This window comes from Saccopteryx leptura, unplaced genomic scaffold (assembly GCF_036850995.1).
Source record: "Saccopteryx leptura isolate mSacLep1 unplaced genomic scaffold, mSacLep1_pri_phased_curated manual_scaffold_18, whole genome shotgun sequence".
Taxonomy (NCBI): domain Eukaryota; kingdom Metazoa; phylum Chordata; class Mammalia; order Chiroptera; family Emballonuridae; genus Saccopteryx; species Saccopteryx leptura.
The window spans coordinates 89,565-106,052 of NW_027095700.1; positions in this window are offsets into that span (position 1 = coordinate 89,565).

Genomic DNA, 16,488 nt, shown 5'->3' on the forward strand with positions numbered 1-16,488 from the left:
AGGTGTGAGGTGGTATCTCATTGTAGTTTTGATTTGCATTTCTCTAATAACTAATGAAGATAAGCATCTTTTCATATATCTGTTGGCCATTTGTATTTCTTCCTGGGAGAAGTGTCTGTTCATATCCTCTTCTCATTTTTTTATTGGATTGTTTGTTGTTGAGTTTTATGAGTACTTTGTTTTAGATATTAGGCCCTTATCTGAGCTATTGTTTGAAAATGTCATTTCCCATTTAGTCAGCTGTCTGTTTATTTTGTTGTCAGTTTCTCTTGCTGAGCAAAAACTTCTTAGTCTGATGTAGTCCCATTTATTTATCTCTGCCTTCACTTCTCTTGCCTGTGGAGTCAAATTCATAAAATGCTCTTTAAAACGAAGGTCTGTGAGTTTAGTACCTATGTTTTCATCTATGTATTTTATTGTTTCAGGTCTTACATTTAGGTCTTTGATCCATTTTGAATTAATTTTAGTACAAGGGTACAAACTGTAGTCGAGTTTCATTCTTTTGCATATGGCTTTCCAGTTTCCCCAGCACCATTTGTTGAAGAGGCTTTCTTTTCTCCATTGTGTGTTGTTGGCCCCTTTATTAAAAATTATTTGACCATATATATGTGGTTTTATTTCTGGATTTTCTATTCTGTTCCATTGGTCTGAATGTCTGTTTTTCTGCCAATACCATGCTGCTTTGATTATCATGGCTCTATAATATAGTTTGAAGTCAGGTTTTATAATGCCCTTAGCTTCATTCTTTTCCCTTAGGATGGCTTTGGCTATTCAGGGTTTTTTATATTTCGATATAAATCTGATGATTTTTTGCTCTATTTCTTTAAAAAGCGTCATTGGAATTTTGATGGGAATTGCATTGTTTGTATATTGCTTTGGGTAATATGGCCATTTTGTTTATATTTATTCTTCCATTCCAATAACAAAAAGTATTTTTCTATCTCATTGTATCTTTTTCAATTTTCCTTAACAATGCTTTGTAGTTTTTGTTATGTAGGTCCTTTACATTCTTTGTTATGTTTAATCCTAGGTGTTTTATTTTTCTTTGCTGCAATCATGAAGGGGATTATTTTTTGAGTTTGTTTTCCAATGTTTCACTGTGGCATATAGAAAGGCTATGGACTTTTGTATATTAACTTTGTATCCTGCGACCTTACTGTATTGGTTAATTGTTTCTAGTAATCTTTTTGTGGAATCTTTAAGATTTTCAATGTATAAGATCATATAATCTGCAAAAAGTGATACCTTTACTTCTTTTTTTTCTGATATGGATGCCTTTTATTTCTTTATCTCATCTGATTGCTCTGGCTAGAGCTTCTCGCACTACGTTAAGTAAGAGTGCAGAGAGTGGACAACCCTGTCTTGTTCCTGATTTAAGGGGGAAAGCCTTCAGTTTTATGCCATTTAATATGATGTTAGCTGATGCTTTATCATATATGGCCTTTATCATGTTGAGATATTTTCCGTCTATACCCATTTTGTTGAGTGTCTTAAACATAAAGTTGTGTTGTATTTTATCAAATGCCTTTCTGCATCTATTGATGAGATCATGTGGTTTTTGTTCTTTGTTTTGTTGATATAGTGTATTATGTTAACTCTTTTATGTATGTTGAACCATCCTTAAGATTCTGGGATGAATCCTACTTGATCATGGTGTATTATTTTTTTTTAAATATTGTTGTATTCGATTTGCTAGTATTTTGTTTAGTACTTTAGCATCTGTATTCATTAGAAATATTGGTCTGTAGTTTTCTTCTTTTGTGCTGTCCTTGCCTGGTTTCGGTATGAGGGTTATGTTGACCTCATAAAATGTGTTTGGAAATATTGCTTCTTCTTCAATATTTTGGAAGACTTTGAGCAGAATAGGAACCAAGTCTTCTTTGAATGTTTGATAAAATTCACTAGTATAACCGTCTAGGCCTGTACTTTCATTCGTGGGGAGGTTTTTAATAGTTTATTTCTATTTCCTCCCAGCTAATTGGTGAGTTTAGGCTTCCTGCTTTTTCATGACTCAGTCTAGGAAGGTTGTATTGTTTAGGAATTTATCCATTTCTTCTAGATGGTTGAATTTTGTTGCATATAGTTTTTTGTAGTATTCTACAATAATTCTTTGTATATCTATGATGTCTGTGGTGATTTCTCCTCTTTCATTTTGGATTTTGTTTATATGAGTCCTTTCTCTTTTTTTCTTGGTGAGTCTTGCCAAGGGTTTGTCAATTTTGTTGATCTTTTCAAAGAACCAGCTCCTTGTTTTATTATTTTTTTCTAGTTTTTCTGTTCTCTATTTCAGTTATGTCAGCTCTGATTTTTATTATTTTCTTTCTTTGACTGATTCTGAATTGTCTTTGTTCTTCTTTTTCTAGTTCCTTAAGGTGTGAAGTTAAGTGGTTTACTTGGGCTCTCTCTTGTTTGTTTATATAAGCCTCAAGTGATATGAACTTCCCTCTTATTCCTGCTTTTGCTGCATCCCAAAGATTCTGATATGTTGTATTATCATTTTCATATGTCTGTATATATGTTTTGATTTCCACGCTTATTTCGTCTTAGACCCGTTCATTTTTAAAAAGTATGGCAATAGGGAACTCACAACTGTCAATAATTACACTAAATATAAAGGGATTAAACTCACCAATAAAAAGATACAGAGTAGCAGAATGGATTAAAAAAGAAATGCTGCCTACAAAAAACACATCTAAGCAACAAGGATAAAAACAAATTCAATGTGAAAGGCTGGAAAACAATACTCCAAGTAAATAACATCCAAAAAGAAACAGGTATAGCAATACTCATATCTGATAATGCTGACTACAAGACAACAAATGTACTTTGAGACAAAAAATGGGCATTTCATAATGATTAAGGACACACTGAATCAAGAAGACATAACAATTCCTTTTTTTTTTTTTTTTTTTTTTCTGAAGCTGGAAACAGGGAGGCAGTCGGACAGACTCCCGCATGTGCACGACTGGGATCCACCCGGCATGCCCACCAGGGGGCGATGCTCTGCCCATCCAGGGCATTGCTCTGTCAAGACCAGAGCCACTCTAGTGCCTGGGGCAGAGGCCAAGGAGCCATCCCCAGCGCCCGGGCAATCTTTTGCTCCAATGGAGCCTCGGCTGTGGGAGGGGAAGAGAGAGACAGAGAGGAAGGAAAGGGGGTGGGGTAGAGAAGCAGATGGGCGCCTCTCCTGTATGCCTTGGCCAGGAATCGAACCCGGGACTTCCACACACCAGGCCGATGCTCTACCACTGAGCTAACCGGCCAGGGCCACAATTCCTAATATATATGCACCAAACCAAGGAGCACCAAAATATATAAGATGGCTACGTAAAGTCCTGAAAGAGAGGAACTTTCAGCCAAGAATACTATACCCATCAAAGCTATCCTTCAAATATGAAGGAGAAATAAAAACATTCACAGATACAGAAAAGATGAGGGAATTTATCATCAGAAAACCCCCACTCCAGGAATTACTAAAGGGGGTTCTCCAATCAGATACAAAGAACAAAAAAAAACAGAGCCACAAGTAAAAGCTCCAAGAAGAACACAATAAAACCAAATTTAAACTGTGACAACAACAAAAAGAAAGAGGGGGAGAAGATGGAGATTAACAGTAGCAAAGGACGATGGAGTGCAAAAGTACTCACAAAATAGTTCGCTACAATGAACAGGGTAGGGACCCTTTTCATTATTCAAAGGTAACCACCATTGAAAAAACCACCACAGAAGCACATGAGATAAAAAAGATAGCAACAGTGGAAAGATGTATGGAATACAACCAAATAAAAACAAAAGATAGAAAAACAAAAGAGAAGGATCAAACAAGACACAAAACTAACAGAAAGCAAGATATAAAATGGCAATAGGGAACCCACAAGTATCAATAATTACACTAAATGTAAACGGATTAAACTCACCAATAAAAAGGCACAGAGTAGCAGAATGGATTAAAAAAGAAAATCCAACTGTATGCTGCCTACAGGAAACTCATCTAAGTAACAAGGATAAAAACAAATTCAAAGTGAAAGGCTGGAAAACAATACTCCAAGCAAATAACATCCAAAAAAAAGCAGGTGTAGCAATACTCATATCGGATAATGCTGACTACAAGACAGGAAAAGTACTCAGAGACAAAAATGGCCATTTCATAATGGCTAAGGGGACACTGAATCAAGAAGACATAACAATTCTTAATATATATGCACCAAACCAAGGAGCACCAAAATATATAAGACAGCTACTTATTGATCTTAAAACAAAAACTGACAAAAACACAATCATACTTGGAGACCTCAATACACCGCTGACGGCTCTAGATCGGTCATCCAAACAGAGAATCAACAAAGACATAGTGGCCTTAAACAAAACACTAGAGCACCTGGATATGATAGACATCTACAGGACATTTCATCCCAAAGTGACTGAGTATACATTTTTCTCCAGTGTACATGGATCATTCTCAAGAATTGACCATATGTTGGGCCACAAAAACAACATCAGCAAATTCAGAAAAATTGAAGTTGTACCAAGCATATTTTCTGATCATAAAGCCTTGAAACTAGAATTCAACTGCAAAAAAGAGGAAAAAAATCCCACAAAAATGTGGAAACTAAACAACATACTTTTAAAAAATGAATGGGTCAAAGAAGAAATAAGTGCAGAGATCAAAAGATATATACAGACTAATGAAAATGACAATACGACATATCAGAATCTATGGGATGCAGCAAAAGCAGTGATAAGAGGGAAGTTCATATCACTTCAGGCATATATGAACAAACAAGAGAGAGCCCAAGTGAACCACTTAACTTCCCACCTTAAGGAACTAGAAAAAGAAGAACAAAGACAACCCAAAACCAGCCGAAGAAAGGAGATAATAAAAATCAGAGCAGAAATAAATGAATTAGAGAACAGAAAAACTATAGAAAAAATTAATAGAACAAGGAGCTGGTTCTTTGAAAAGATCAACAAAATTGACAAACCCTTGGCAAGACTTACCAAGGAAAAAAGAGAAAGAACTCATATAAACAAAATCCAAAATGAAAGAGGAGAAATCACCACGGACACTGTAGATATACAAAGAATTATTGTAGAATACTATGAAAAACTTTATGCTACTAAATTCAACAACCTAGAAGAAATGGATAAATTCCTAGAAAAATACAACCTTCCTAGACTGAGTCAAGAAGAAGCAGAAAGCCTAAACAGACCTATCAGTAGAGAAGAAATAGAAAAAACCATTAAAAACCTCCCCAAAAATAAAAGTCCAGGCCCTGACGGCTATACCAGCGAATTTTATCAAACATTCAAAGAAGACTTGGTTCCTATTCTACTCAAAGTCTTCCAAAAAATTGAAGAAGAAGCAATACTTCCAAACACATTTTACGAAGCCAACATAACCCTCATACCAAAACCAGGCAAGGATGGCACAAAAAAAGAAAACTACAGACCAATATCTCTAATGAATACAGATGCTAAAATACTAAACAAAATACTAGCAAATCGAATACAACAACATATTAAAAAAATAATACATCATGATCAAGTGGGATTCATCCCAGAATCTCAAGGATGGTTCAACATACGTAAAACGGTTAATGTAATACACCATATCAACAAAACAAAGAACAAAAACCACATGATCTTATCAATAGACGCAGAAAAGGCTTTCGATAAAATACAACACAATTTTATGTTTAAGACTCTCAACAAAATGGGTATAGAAGGAAAATATCTTAACATGATAAAGGCCATATATGATAAACCATCAGCTAACATCATATTAAATGGCACTAAACTGAAGGCTTTCCCCCTTAAATCAGGAACAAGACAGGGTTGTCCACTCTCTCCACTGTTATTTAATGTGGTACTAGAGGTTCTAGCCAGAGCAATCAGACAAGACAAAGAAATAAAAGGCATCCATATCGGAAAAGAAGAAGTAAAGGTGTCACTTTTTGCAGATGATATGATCCTATACATCGAAAACCCCAAAGAATCCACAAAAAGACTACTAGAAACAATAAGCCAATACAGTAAGGTCGCAGGATACAAAATTAACATACAGAAGTCAATAGCCTTTCTATATGCCAACAATGAAACAACTGAGAAGGAACTCAAAAGAACAATCCCCTTCACGATTGCAACAAAAAAAATAAAATACTTAGGAATAAACATAACAAAGAATGTAAAGGACTTATATAATGAAAACTATAAACCATTGTTAAGGGAAATCGAAAAAGATATAATGAGATGGAAGAATATACCTTGTTCTTGGCTAGGAAGAATAAATATAATCAAGATGGCTATATTACCCAAAGCAATATACAAATTTAATGCAATTCCCATCAAACTTCCAATGACATTTTTTAAAGAAATAGAGCAAAAAATCATCAGATTTATATGGAACTATAAAAAACCCCGAATAGCCAAAGCAATCCTAAAGAAAAAGAATGAAGCTGGGGGCATTTCAATACCTGACTTCAAACTCTATTATAGGGCCACGACAATCAAAACAGCATGGTATTGGCAGAAAAATAGACACTCAGACCAATGGAACAGAATAGAAAGTCCAGAAATAAAACCACATATATATAGTCAAATAATTTTTGATAAAGGGGCCAACAACACACAATGGAGAAAAGAAAGCCTCTTCAATAAATGGTGCTGGGAAAACTGGAAAGCCACATGCAAAAGAATGAAACTGGACTACAGTCTCTCCCCCTGTACAAAAATTAACTCAAAATGGATCAAAGATCTAAACATAAGACCTGAAACAATTAAGTACATAGAAGAAGACATAGGTACTCAACTCAGGGACCTGGGTTTTAAAGAGCATTTTATGAATTTGACTCCAATGGCAAGAGAAGTGAAGGCAAAAATTAATGAATGGGACTACATCAGACTAAGAAGTTTTTGCTCAGCAAGAGAAACTGATAACAAAATAAACAGAAAGCCAACTAAATGGGAAATGATTTTTTCAAACGACAGCTCAGATAAGGGCCTAATATCCAAAATATACAAAGAACTCATAAAACTCAACAACAAACAAACAAACAATCCAATAAAAAAATGGGAAGAGGATATGAATAGACACTTCTCCCAGGAAGAAATACAAATGGCCAACAGATATATGAAAAGATGCTCATCTTCTTTAGCTATTAGAGAAATGCAAATCAAAACGGCAATGAGATACCACCTCACACCTGTTCGATTAGCTGTTATTAGCAAGTCAGGTAACAGCAAATGTTGGAGAGGCTGTGGAGAAAAAGGAACCCTCATACACTGTTGGTGGGAATGTAAAGTAGTACAACCATTATGGAAGAAAGTATGGTGGTTCCTCAAAAAACTGAAAATAGAACTACCTTATGACCCAGCAATCCCTCTACTGGGTATATATCCCAAAAACTCAGAAACATTGATACGTAAAGACACATGCAGCCCCATGTTTATTGCAGCATTGTTCACAGTGGCCAGGACATGGAAACAACCAAAAAGCCCATCAATAGATGACTGGATAAAGAAGATGTGGCACATATACACTATGGAATACTACTCAGCCATAAGAAATGATGACATCGGAACATTTACAGCAAAATGGTGGGATCTTGATAACATGATACGAAGCGAAATAAGTAAATCAGAAAAAACCAGGAACTGTATTATTCCATACGTAGGTGGGACATAATAGTGAAACTAAGAGACATTTATAAGAGTGTGGTGGTTACGGGGGGGGAGGGGGGAATGGGAGAGGGATAGGGGGTGGGGAGGGGCACAAAGAAAACAAGATAGAAGGTGACAGAGGACAATCTGACTTTGGGTGGTGGGTATGCAACATAATTGAACGACAAGATAACCTGGACTTGTTATCTTTGAATATATGTATCCTGATTTATTGATGTCACCCCATTAAAAAAATAAAACTATATAAAAAATAAATAAATAAATAAATAAATAAAAAAAAAAAAAAAATATTAGCAAACCGGATCCAGCAATATATGGAAAAAATCATACACCATGATCAAGTGGGATTTATTCTTGGGAGGCAAGGCTGGTACAATATTCGCAAATCAATCAATGTGATTCATCACATAAACAAAAGAAAGGAGAAAAACCACATGATAATTTCAATAGATGCAGAAAAAGCATTTGATAAAATCCAGCAGCCATTCATGATCAAAACTCTCAGCAAAGTGGCAATACAGGGAACATACCTCAACATGATAAAGGCCACCTATGACAAACCCACAGACAACATCATATTCAATGGGCAAAAATTAAAAGCAATCCCCTTAAGGTCAGGAACAAGGCAGGGGTGCCCCCTTTCACCACTCTTATTCAACATAGTTCTGGAAGTCCTAGCCACAGCAGACAAGAAAAAGAAATAAAAGGCATCCAAATTGGAAAAGAAGTAAAACTATCATTATTTGCAGATGACATGATATTGTATATAGAAAACCCTAAAGTCTCAGTCAAAAAACTACTAGACCTGATAAATGAATTTGGCAAGGTGGCAGGATATAAAATCAATACTCAGAAATCAGAGGCATTTTTATACACTAATAATGAACTGTCAGAAAGAGAAATCAGGGAATCAATCCCCTTTACCATTGCAACCAAAAAAATAAAGTACCTAGGAATAAATCTAACCAAGGAGATTAAAGACTTGTACTCGGAAAATTATAAAACATTGATAAAAGAAATCAGGGAAGATACGAATAAGTGGAGGCATATACCGTGCTCATGGTTAGGAAGAATAAACATCATTAAAATGTCTGTATTACCCAAAGCAATTTATAAATTCAATGCAATACTGATTAAAATACCAATGACTTACTTCAAAGACATAGAACACATATTCCAAAAATTTATATGGAACCAAAAAAGAACACGAATAGCCTCAGCAATCCTGAAAAGGAAGAAAAAAGTGGGAGGTATCACACTTCCAGATATCAAGTTATATTATAAGGCCATTGTACTCAAAACAGCATGGTACTGGCATAAGAACAGGCACATAGATCAATGGAACAGAACAGAGAACTCAGAAATAAACCCACAGCTCTATGGACAACTGATATTTGACAAAGGAGGTAAGACAATACAATGGAGTAAAGACAGCCTCTTCAACAAATGGTGTTGGGAAAACTGGACAGCTACCTGCAAAAAAATGAAACTAGACCACCAACTTACACCACTCACAAAAATAAACTCAAAATGGATAAAAGACTTGAATGTAAGCTGTGAAACCATAAGCATCTTAGAAGAAAACATAGGCAGTAAGCTCTCTGACATCTCTCGCAGCAATATATTTGCTGATTTGTCTCCACAGGCAAGTGAAATAAAAGACAGGATCAACAAATGGGACTTTATCAAACTAAAAAGCTTCTGCACAGCTAAAGACAATAAGAACAGAATAAAAAGACAAACTACACAATGGGAGAATATATTTGACATAGCGTCTGATAAGGGGTTAATAACCAAAATTTATAAAGAACTTGTAAAACTTAATACCAGGACAACAAACAATCCAATCCAAAAATGGGCAAAAGAAATGAATAGACACTTCTCCAAAGAGGACACACAGATGGCCAACAGGCATATGAAAAAATGTTCAACATCACTAATGATTAGAGAAATGCAAATTAAAACCACAATGAGATATCACCTCATACCAGTCAGAATGGCGCTCATCAATAAAACAACACAGAATAAGTGCTGGCGAGGATGTGGAGAAAAGGGAACCCTTCTGCACTGCTGGTGGGAATGCAGACTGGTGCAGCCACTGTGGAAAAACAGTGTGGAGATTCCTCAAGAAATTAAAAATCGAACTGCCTTTTGACCCAGCTATACCACTGTTAGGAATATACCCCAAGAACACCATAGCACTGTTTCAAAAGAAGAAATGCACCCCCATGTTTATGGCAGCATTGTTCACAATAGCAAAGATTTGGAAACAGCCCAGGTGTCCATCAGAGGATGAGTGGATTAAAAAGCTTTGGTATATATATACTATGGAATACTACTCAGCCATAAGAAATGATGACATAGGATCTTTTACAACAACATGGATGGGCCTTGATAACATTATACTGAGTGAAAGAAGTAAATCAGAAAAAACTAAGAACTATATGTTTCCATACATAGGTGGGACATAAAGATGAGACTCAGAGACATGAACAACAGTGTTGGGGTTACAGGGTGGGGGGAGGAGAGGGAGGGGGTTGGGGGAGGGGAGGGGCACAAAGATCATGGCTTTTCAGCATTTGCCATATTCCCCCCTTAATCTATAGACAGACAGCAAATATTTACGTATGGTGTTCCCACTATAAAGACTGCTGTCTTAGGGACAAATGCTGATAAACTATTTCAGCAGTTCTTCCTTCTTCAAAGACTTATATGTCAACATAGAGCTCCATGTTTCATAGGACAGACTCAAGCTCACTCCATGCTCCCTGGAGCTTTAGCACAAGGGAATGCCCCCCCCCCCCTTTTTTTTTAGTATTTTTTCTTTTATTTATTTATTTTTTGTATTTTTCTGAGGATGGGGATGGGGAGGCAGTCAGACAGACTCCTGCATGCGCCTGACTGGGAACCAACTGGCATGCCTACCAGGGGGGAATGCTCTGCCCATCTGGGGTGTTGCTCGGTTGCATCCTGAGCCATTCTAGCGACTGGAGTGGAGGTCATGAGGCCATCCTTAGTGCCCAGGGTGGCTTTGCTCCGGTGGAGCCTTGGCTGCAGGCGGGAGGAGAGAGACGAAGAGGAAGGAGAGGGGGAGGAGTGGAGAGGTAGATGGGCACTTCTCCTGTGTAGTCTAGCCAGGAATCGAACCCGGGAATCCTGCACACCAGGCCAATGACTCCGACGGGTCTACCATATCATGCTTTTTACTTAAAAAAAAAAAATTTACATTTCTTTTGAATGCTGATGAACAGGAGACACCAAATCTTTTTCGCCTGCAAACTACTACCTTCTTTATTAGATCTAGCTAATAACACTGTTCTGTCTTTTTTCCAAATAGCTCCAGATATATGGAAAAGATTTATATAGATGGGTGGGGATCCTCAAACCCCTCAGCGAGATCTTCTGAGAATGGCTTTTAAGATACCTAGAGGCAGAAAAAGCCCAATAGAGATCAGGGGAACTACCAGCTCTTAGGATACACCCTTAAAGGCTCCAACGCTCCCAAGGGGTCTCATAGGATGCCATCTGGGTCCTGCTTCAATAGTGGAAAGGAAGGTCATTGAGCTAAAGCCTGCCAGGCTTACACACCTCTGCTATGAGGGACACTGGAAGGTGGGCTTCCCCCTCGCTCCTCTAAGGGAGGGTTCGGTCTCTTCCAGCCCTGCTCCAGCCACCTATGACCTAACCTCGCCCAGAAAGCTTGGGTTTTCCACTGAAGGCTGAAGGTGCCCAGGGCCGTCGGCCCCATCTACGACACTGTGGACGAGCCTAGGGTATTTCTTCCAAGAAGCAGGTAAACTGATCTCATTCACACAAGGGCCACTTAACTATGTTTTGCCTGAATAGTCAGGTTTTTTATTCTTCCCTCAAAGATCTCTGTTGTGGGTGTTGATAGTCCTATTTTCTGCTGCTTTGCTTAATATATAGTGTTTCCTTTATCCCTCCTACCTCAATGCCCCACTCATATTTCAGGCTGGGACCTACTCCTAATTTAGAGCTCTCTTTCCTCCTTTTGCCAACTTATATTATGAATTTACCTTTGCCACCCAGCTTAGTGTATCCCAAGGTTCTCTTTACGAGGCCACAGTCACAGAGCTCCAGGGAAAAGCAACCTGGTCTCAACTCTCCAGGCAGAGTAGAACAGAAGCTCCATATCCACGCATGCTGCAAATGGCTTTTTCCAGTCTACCTGAATCATTACCAGCTAGAAGCAGTGGTCATTGGGACTTGGACATGAGCTGCAAAGTATAGAATGTTGACAACAATTCCAGTGCCATGCGGACTTTTCCTGTGGGGAACTTTCCTGGACTCCTGCTCCCTGTGACAGCTCCTAACAGTCTGAACTGTGGTTGGGTTGCATTTTTCAGGGATTTGGCATGGTGATGGGGCCAACTTGGACTTGGTGAACATGTTAAGGGCACTACTCTTTTAGGGATCCTTGCTGTATTGGCCAAGAGTTTGCTTAAAGGCTTTTAATCACTGTAAAAAAAATAGAGGACTGGATGAAGAAGATGGGGCACATATACACCATGGTATACTATTCAGCTAGGAGAAATGGTGACATCGGATCACTTGCAGTGGAGTGGTGGAGTCTTGGTAGCATTGTGTGGGGTGAAATGGGTGAATCAGAAAAAAACAGGAACTGCAGGATTCCATACATTGGTGGGACATAGAAGCAAGACTAAGAGGCATGGACGGGAGTGTGGTGGTTACGGGGGGTGGGGGGAGGGAAGGAGGGAGAGGGGGAGGGGGAGGGGTACAGAGAGAACTGGATGGAGGGTGGCGGAGGACGATCTCTCTTCGGGTGATGGGTATGCAACAGAACTAAATGACAAGATAACCTGGAAATGTTTTCTTTGAATGTATGTACCCTGATTTATTGATGTCACCCCATTAAAATAAAAATTTATTAAAAAAAAAGGTGGATTTATAATTCTGTGTACAAGCCCTTCTAATTTTTGCATTCCAATAAGATAGACTCATACAGAATCTCAGATATAAAGAATTATTCCCAGACATCCTGTGGTTCCAAATCCACATAATCTATTACTAGATATTTGTAAGGAAGGACAATATTTTTTAATAATAATAAAATCATGTAATGCCTGATTGAGTGTGTGTGTAAAACAAAAGGTCAGGAGTACCTCTGTGCTTTCACCTGGGAAGGGTACAAGTTCAGTTAGACAGTAATGCCCCAGGGATATACAGAGATTCTCACCTATTGTTTTATATACTAAAAGCCTAAAATTTGATTTGAAAAGTACTGAATTTTCCATACATTTTAATCTAATTTATACATATGATATTTGATGCTACAGGACAAGTTTTGATTCTCTACCTTTATAGAAATGCTTGGGATATTTTGCATTTAAAATGGATAACTAATTAACTGTGAAAACTCAGAGGAAGCCCATCTTTCAAACACAAAGCCATTTAAAGAATTTCTTGGTTGGATTGGATATTGTCTCAATTAGGTGCAAATTTTTATTACTAAAATCAAGCTTACATAAATAACATGGAGATCATCATAGACCTACAAAATGTTATAGTCAGCAACTTGATTTCAGTAGGAAAAGGGCTCTGACTCTGGAAAAGGGTTATCTCTACTACAGCCATGTAATGTAAACAGGCAAAAGAAATAGTTTTGGAATCTTTTCTTTATTATGTAGATACCCATTCAAGCATGATTCACACTACTCCAGCTACTAAGGAGAGGAGGCAGCTTGTCATGTTACTTCTCACTTCTTTGGGTGCATCTCTATTCTTGGCTGCTCTCAAGTAATTGAGACAGACAGTGGCCTTTTCTATACATCCAAGATATTACAAACAGCTTTACAAAACTGGGATATTAAAAATGTTCTTATAATCCTGCATTTAACATGCTCACTTAAAACCTTAACAAGGAAAGCAGGGATCAGAAGAAAAGACATATTCCACAAGAAAGATTCTATAAGGCATTTTTTACCCTTAATTCTTGAACATTTCTTCCTCTGGTCTTACTGCAGCTGAGAGGAATTTTATATCAGCCAAGAAATGGCCTAAGCTTCTCATGTTGTACTGGGGTATATTAGCTGACCCTGAGTGGCAGAATCCAATTAAATTACTAACTTGAGGTTGAGGTTATGTTCCAATTTTGTCATCAACAGAACCTCTTTGGCTAATAAGCAAGAAATAAGAAATGCAAAGCCTCATCATGAATTGGCATCAGCCACTAGACAGCAACCCAGTTCCAGATGTCCAGGAATTAATTGTGAATCCATCTCTGGAAATAAATCCATCTCTGTAAATTAAGTTGCCTATCTTGCTCCCAAGCTCACAGGGAGTGCCTGACATTGCCTGGGACAGTTCAAAACATCTAACCAGGCATGCTGAAAATTTTTACAAAATATAGAAATTCCTGTAGACTCCTCAAAACCTGTTTCTCTCTTTACATGCTCTTTGCCTGCTCTTTACCTTATCTGCACCTAGCCATCTACCTCTCTGTTGACCTTTACTAAAACAAAAATGTAGAGGTAAAAAATCGCCCATCTAACCTTGAAACCTCTATGACTTGGATTGGTGAACTTTAGTTAAAATATATGAGTGAATATCTCTTGGATGCAAACACCAAGAAACAGTGTGAATGGGTGACCTTTGTGTAAACACAAAGGAATGCATGTAAACGGGCTTTAGAAAATTGCCTAGAGTTCTAGGTAGCCCTTTCTTTGTGCTTGTTAACTATCAAGAGAATACAAATATACTGATCAAAATTATTCCTTTCTCCTTGTCAGCAAAAAAAGTCCATTAGTCATTCTTTCCCCTTACTCCTTGATCTTTCTCTCTTGTAATCCTGTTACCTTTGTTGGCTTTTGATCAATAAAATGTGAGAGAAAGAAATTCAGGAGGCCTTATTTGCCTCTCTTGTCAAGCCTCCCCTCCTCCTCTTGTATCAGTTTGTGTTTTGAGTAGGTTTTTCCACACAACACTGGTGATTCCCAGTGGGCTGGAGTACTACAGTAACCAGAAAAAGTTATTCACCAAGTGGATTGAAACTAAAAAAGAGATAAAGAACTCAGTACATAAACTAAAAAATGAGATAACAAGTTAGTCTGATAGAACAGGCCAGATAGAAGAGAGAACCAGTCATGTCAAACACTGAAAACTAGAAATAATGCAGAGAGAAGATGAGAGAGACTTAGAAGTTAAAAAAAGAACTCTACAAGAACTGTTGGACTCCATCAGAAAATGCAAAGGCAGAATAATGAGGTATATCAGAAGAAAAAGAGAGTGGACAAAGAAATGGAGATCCCATTTAAAAAAATAATTGATGAGAACTTCCCAAGCCTGCAAAAAGAGAGCCTCAAATGCAAGAATCAAACAAAACACCAACCTAACTAGGTGGTGGAGCAGTGGAGAGGGCATTGGACTGTCAAAAAACAAACAAACCACCAAGTAACCTCAATTTGAACATAACTACACCAAGGCACACCCTAATAAAATTGTCAAAAGTCAGTGTCAAAGACAGAAAAGAATCCACAGGGTATGTAGAAAAAAGAAGACTATAATATATAAGGGAGGGTCCTTTACATTATCATCAGATTTTTCAGAAGATTCTCAACAAGCCAGAAGGAAATGGACCCTTAACATTTATAAGACTGAAGAAGACAAATTTCCATCCGAGAATACTATATCCATTAGATGGGCACAGAGCCGTTCTCTGGTGGCCTTGCTGGATGCATCCTGGTCAGGAACATGGGAGAGTCTGTCTGGCTGCCTCCCTGCTTCTCACTTCAGAAAAATACAGAAAAAAATCTAATATTCTTTTTTAAAGAATTAGAATTAAATAACAGAAAACAGGTTTGCATGGAACCATAGAAAACATCATAGTCACAACAATCTTGAGGGGAACAAATTAAGCTGGAGGTATCACACCAGCAAACTTTATATTATACTTCTGAGCACCAACAATCAAAACAGCATGGTAATGGCAGAAAAAGAGACATACAGAACAATGAACCAGAGTCTAAATCCCAGTAACTAAATTTGTCCATCAATATGGACAAATTATCTTTGACAAAGCAGCTGAAAACACAGTGGAGAAAAGAAAACCTCTCCAATAACTGGTGCTGGGAAAATTGAAAGGCCACATGCAGAAGAATGAAACATCTATGGTTTGTCTGTTTGCACAAGAATTAATCACAAATGAATAACATATGTGATCTGAAACAATAAATTACATAGAAAAGAATAGATAGTAAACCCATGATCCTTGGCTGTAGGACAGTTTATGAACTTGACCTGCAAGGCAAGGGAAGTAAAGGTAAAAATAAATGAATGGGACTATGTTGTTCTAAAAAGCTTTTGCACAGCAAGAGAAATGTTCAACAAAACAAAGTAGCAGCAAAATAAATAAAAGATGATATTTGCAAACAATAGCTCTGGTAAGGGCTTAATATGCCAAATATATAAAGACCTCACAAAACGCAGTGACAAACAAGCAAATAGTCAGGTGAAGAATGGGGAGAGGACCTGAACAGACACTTCTTCCAAAAGAACATGCAGGCCCCGGCCAGTTGGCTCAGTGTTGGAGCGTTGGCCTGGCGTGCAGGAGTCTTGGGTTTGATTCCCGGGCAGGGCACATAAGAGAGGCGCCCATCTGCTTCTCCACCCCTCCCCCTCTCCTTCCTCTCTGTCTCTCTCTTCCCCTCCCACAGCCAAGGCTCCATTGCAGCAAAAGATGGCCCGGGCGCTGAGGATGGCTCTGTGGCCTCTGCCTCAGGTGCTAGAATGGCTCTGGTTGCAGCAGAGCAGCACCCCAGATGGGCGGAG